Consider the following 6,000-nt stretch of genomic DNA (forward strand, 5'->3'; position numbering starts at 1 on the left):
TTTCCCAAAATGCAGCACCTCACATTTATCTGAATTAAACTCCTTCTGCCACTTCTCAGCCCATTGGCCCATCTGGTAATGTGAAGGAAATCTTAAGATAAATAAATAGAGAGAAAAAAACAATAGTGTCAGACATCGTGTCACTCTGAGAGCTGGTTCTGAGGGAGCTGGATTAGTGTCAAGGAGTCTCCATTTTGTGTTAGGAAGGGGACTGACCTCTGAACTGCCTGGACCACAGTCAGTGTTTTATTACTGCTGTTGGTGTTTCCTGCTGTTGGTGTTTCCTATTGAGGAGGAGAGGTTTCCTTTTTGTCTCTTCCCCTTGTTTCAGTTCGACTTTGTTTTGATTTTTTTGTTTATCTTTATTGTTTGTTATGATTTTTGATTTTTTCCAGAAAAAAACAAAGGATAAATACAGATTTACACACTTTTCATTCTTCATTTTGCCCTATACCTCCACACAGACGACATGGGTGCTGGGGAAAAAATAGCACTCCCATTGTCAGGCGGGAATGTTGGGGGGTGGCGAAGGAGAAGAAAAAAAGAACAGGAGTGTCAGACATTCTGCTCAAAAGAAAAAAAATGTCAGAGATTCTGTTCACTCGGAGAGCTGGCTCTGAGGGAGCTGGATCAGTGGTGAAAGACTCTCCATTTTGTGTTAAGGAGGGGATTGACCTCTGAACTGCCTGGACCACACGGTCAGGTTTATTCCTGTTGCGTTTCCTACGAAGGAGAGGAGTTTTCTTTTTTTCTCTCTCCTCCATGTTTCAGGTAGACAGCTTTGATTTTTTGTTTTCTTTATTGTGATTTTCTTTCTGGGTTTCTTTCTGATTATTTATGTTAATTTGAGCTGTGCCACCACCACCACCACCACCACCACTGCTGCAGCCTGGGCCTACTGGAAAATGTTTTAAAAAACAGGAGAAATAAAGGTTTACACACTTGTTGTTCTTCACTGTGTCCTATACCTGCACACGACGTAGGTGTTGGGGAAAAATAAGCACTACCACTGTTAGGTGGTAGTGAGAAGGAAAAATATGGCAAAAGCAAAAAAAAAGTGTCAGAACTCCTGGAAAAAAATGTGTCAGACCATTCTGTGAGCCAGCTCAAAGGGAACTGGATCAGTGTCAAGGATTGTCCATGTGTAAATAAAGGGTAACTTACTGACAGGATACAATTCTGTGGAATTATCTCAGTACAAATATCAAGATTGCTTGCTTTCCCATATAATTAAATGTATGTGTTCTCTTAAAATGTAGATCAGTTAGCGCGCACACAAAAAGTAAACAGGAGATTCAGAAGGTCTCCTCAGTTGAGGTACAGGTTTTGGGTGGGGTGTTTCGAGCCCATATAAATAAAGGTGACTTGGTGATGGGATACCAGCCTATGCAATTATTTCGACTGGAAGCAGCAGGCATGTGTTCTAAAGCTACTGGTTTATTTGAATCACCTTTGATACAATTTTTAAAAAATCTTTCATCAATCTGCTTGTAACACCAGAAGAGTAAGAATCTCCATTAATAGTTAACACCTGCCTCTGAATCTCACTGTTCTGATAAGATTCCTGTGTTTCATCTCCAAAGTGAACCACTCCCCATCTTGCAACTGCTCTATCTTCAGCAGCATTTCAGCTATACTGGCAATCCTGTGTATAAACAACTAAAATAACTTAGACTTTGATATTGATTCACTCGACTCTCAAATCCATTAACTAATTCTGATATCTTTACTTTTAATTAATTTGTCAATTATTTCATTCTTCTTTCTTTCTTTGGATGCACATGTCAATATGTGTTCTGATCCATTCCGAGTTTTGAATGCAATAATTTTAAAAGGGTGCATTCACTTACAAGTCATGGGCATCATTGGTTGAGCCAGCATTTATTGCCCATCAGAGTTACCCTTGAGAAGGTGGTAGTGAACTGCCATCGTGAATCATCTAGTCCATGTGCTGTCGGCAGACACATAAGGAGTTCCAGGATTTTTACCCAGCAACACGGAAGAAAGAGTGACATATTTCCAAGTCAGGATGGTGAATGGCTTGGAAGGGAACTTGCATGTGGTGGTGTTCCCATGTATTTGCTACCCTTGTCCTTCTAGATGGAAGTCATCTTGGGTTTGGAAGGAGTACTTTCCTTTGCCCTAAATAATTTGCTGGAGGTCATTTTCATTTGGAATTAGAAAATAGAACAATACAGCACAGGAACAGGCCTTCAGCACATCATATCTGCGCTGATCATGATGCCATTCTAAATTAATTCCACCTGCCTGCACCTGTATCCCTTTATTCCCTGCCTATTCATGTCTCTACAGCCTCCCATCATCTATGTAAAAAATGCACCACACACATCTCCTTTAAATGTTCTCCGTGGCGGTTTAAATCTGTGCATACACCACCCCCGCTTCCCCACCCCAGCCCAGCCGCCCCAGTATTTGCTATTTACACTTGGGAAAATGACTTCACAGACATACACCACCCCTTTTATTTTGTAAATAAAATAGAGAAAATAAGCAAAAAGGTCAAAAGCCTCCACTGTTACAGACATGGAGGAATGAGTATAAATATAGGTCACTGAGTAGTATAAAGGAACAGAAGGACCTTGAAGTGCAGTTAAACAGCTCCCTGAAGGCAGTTGGACAGCTAGATAATATGGTAAGGAAGACATTGCAGATACTTGTTATCTTAACCAATGACTTTGATTCTTAGTGCCCTCTTGTGGTGCAATGGCAGTGTCTCTGCTGGGGACGAGGTGGTTATGCTGAAATTATGTAAAATCACAGCATGCAGTTCTCATCATCACACCATGGGTACATCGTCATAGTACTTGCAAATTTCCCAAGGATGAGACTGTTGCCTACATTGCTGAATTTAATCTTGAGGAAAGGTTGGATAAAAGGAGAGCTCCAGTTAGAATGGATGGAAAGGTCCCAAATCTTTCCCTGCTGGTTAAAAGATAGGAGGTTTGAAATGGATTTGCGGGGAATGTTTTGCACCCAAAAGGATAGCAGGGTTTTGGAAATTGCTTTGGTAGTAAAGATCAAAATCTTCATAACATTTAAAAGAAATGTTTGGGTGCGTACTTGCAAGTGTTGTAATTTACAGACCCACAGATCAAGAGCCAGAATTAGAGTCCCTATAGTATGGAAACAGGCCATTTGGCCCGACAAATCCACACCAACCCTTCGAACAGTAACCCACCCAGACCCATTTCCATACATTTATCCCTGACTAATGCACCGAACACCATGGGCAATTTAGCATGGCCAATTCACCTAACTTGCACATCTTTGGATTTTGGGATGAAATTGTAGCACCCGGAGGAAACCCATGCAGACACGGGAGAACGTGCAAACTCCAGTCACCAGAAGTGGGAATCGAACCCAGGTCCCTGGCGCTGAGAGGCAGCAGTGCTAATCACTGAACTACCGTGCCACCCCAAAGTGGGAATAAGCTGAATGGCTCCTTAAGAGCTCACACAGACACAAGTCAAATGGTCAATAAAGCATGGCGTTGGAAAAAGGACAGCAGGTCAGGCAGCATCCAAGGAGTAAGAGAGTCGACATTTCAGGAATAACCCTTTTTTTAGGGGCTGAAGAAGGGTTATGTCCAAAACTTCGACTGTCCTGTTCCTTGGATGCTGCCTGACCTGCTGTGCTTTTTCCAGTGCCATGCTTTATCAACGCTGACTTGCCACCATCTGCAGTCTTCACTTTCACCTATAAGTCAATGGTCTCCTTCCATGCTGCAAATTTCCATGATTCTGTAATCTGTAGTTGACTACCAGCAAATTGAGAGGAATCTGAGATATAGAAACAAAAATAAAGATATACAAACACAAAGAGAGATAAGAAGAGACTACAGAGAAACTTGGAACTATAGGAAAAAGGGTAAATAAATAGCAAATAGGACAGAAACGTCATGGGGAAAAAGCTTAATGGGGGTGTCAACAAATATTCCAGTAGAGTTGGATCTGCTATAACATTGCAGTCCTATTTTCATGCAATCCTGCGCTAAAAGAAAATCGTATAATAGCAGCAGCATCTAATCTAATGGGGGTGGAATTGCGTTACAACTGTTACATGCTCTAGAAACAGTGTCCCCAATTCGTCAATTACATTATCATGAATTCGCATTAATGAAACATGTGTTATAGCAGAACTACCTGTATTACGCTGATGGAAGATTACAATATACACTATCAGCCATAACATAGCAGTGATGATACATGCAAAGTAATAATTCTGAATTGCTGTAGTTCAGAATTTTTTTTCACTGTTTCATGTAGAAGTCAAAAATTAACAAGGGTCTGTGTCCAGCAATTAAGAGTGGTAACAATATGCTACTGGTTATAGTGTTACTCCCAATCACACTTCAATCTGATGGGCTGCATTTATTATTCAAATCAAATTTGCAACCTTGTGATTCCAAAGATAGTGGATTAACTAAACCAGACTGACTCATGGACTTCAGAAGACGAAATCACAATAAAAGGAAAAACAAAACTCCTAAAAAAGTGACAAAATAGTTTAAGCATTTGATATTTGTATCATAATTCAAGGTGTTTTGAGTTGCTGTTTTAAATGTTGAAAACATGAAACATAAAGCCAATATTAGAACCCTCTTCTGGCACAGTGGTAGTATCCTGCCCTGGAACAGCGAGATCAAGTTTCAAGTCCCATCTCCTCCAGAGGTGTGTAATAACATTTATGAACAGTTTGATTTAAAATACGGGTAAAAAGCCAATTTTCATGAAGACACTGCTTTGCTTTTTTTTTCCTAAAAAATTTACACCAGCTATTTGGACTTTGAAATAAAAGTAAATTCTAAATTTGTGCAGAGCACCACATCTGAGGGAATAGTCCAAGTAGAACTACAAAAATTTACAAGACAACAATAAACTTATAGGCTTGGCAAACTAGTTTCAATACAGCAAGTGAGGACATATCAGGTTTTGATCAGGTAAGTGAGGATCTGAATGGAAAAGAATAGCAAAGGGTTCTGAAAACAGAAAATATGAATAATGAAATAGTAACATGGGTTAAACAAGATAACAATCATTAAACAAGACAAGCCCAAACCCAAACAACTATTTCCAGAGGGATAGGATTGAAAAGTTATGCCAAGGTCATATGGAACCTTGGTTAAAACACACTTGGGAGTATTGTGCAGAGTTTTAGTCACCATATTATTTTAAAAAATTAGAATGCAAAAAGGATTTACAAGTACGATACTAGAACTACGAGTTTCTATTTGACACTTGGTGTCTAATTTCTCATGGAGAAAGCTTTGGGACAATCTAAAAGAAATCTTTGCTAGTTTGCATCTATTTCCACTTGAGAATTAAAACTGCAGGCCTTCATTATAAAATAATCACCGAGAAATCAAACAGCCAATTCAGAAGAAAAATCTTTACCCAGAAAATAATAAAAATATGGACCTCATTAGCAATGGCAGTACTTCAGATGAATCATATTGATGCATTTAAGGGGATGCAAGTATCTGTGAGAGAAGCGAATATAGAATTATGCAGATAGGGTTGAAGCATAACAAATTCTTGTGTGAATTGACTGGATGAATTGGCCTGTTTCAGTGCTGTACATTGTATACTTTTTTTTATGCAATATGAACTGCTGCTCCCTTTTAGTGTAATGCCCAAGTTTTCCACTTAAGTAAATTTATCCCACAAGTAAACTTATCCTACATATTGACTTGAAGGCAGCTTTAGTGTACAATCTATTGTAGCCATAAGCATCAGCTGATTCCCCAATTGTACTAATTTAATAGTTTGTGACATCACCTTCAGAGTTCCCCTATGCAATTCTTTTTTAAAATGCAAAGTCAAGCGAAAATTGAGTTGTGAAATTCCACATTTGTGCACTCAGGAAACATGATTTATGCCGTCATGATATAACAAACTAAGACACTGAAGCCAACACACCATCTGCATAAGGATACTAACTGAACCAAAGCCACTCTTTAAATAAGAACAAGCTCCTTAA

Source organism: Chiloscyllium punctatum, chromosome 11 (genome assembly GCF_047496795.1).
Source record: "Chiloscyllium punctatum isolate Juve2018m chromosome 11, sChiPun1.3, whole genome shotgun sequence".
In the NCBI taxonomy this organism is placed as follows: domain Eukaryota; kingdom Metazoa; phylum Chordata; class Chondrichthyes; order Orectolobiformes; family Hemiscylliidae; genus Chiloscyllium; species Chiloscyllium punctatum.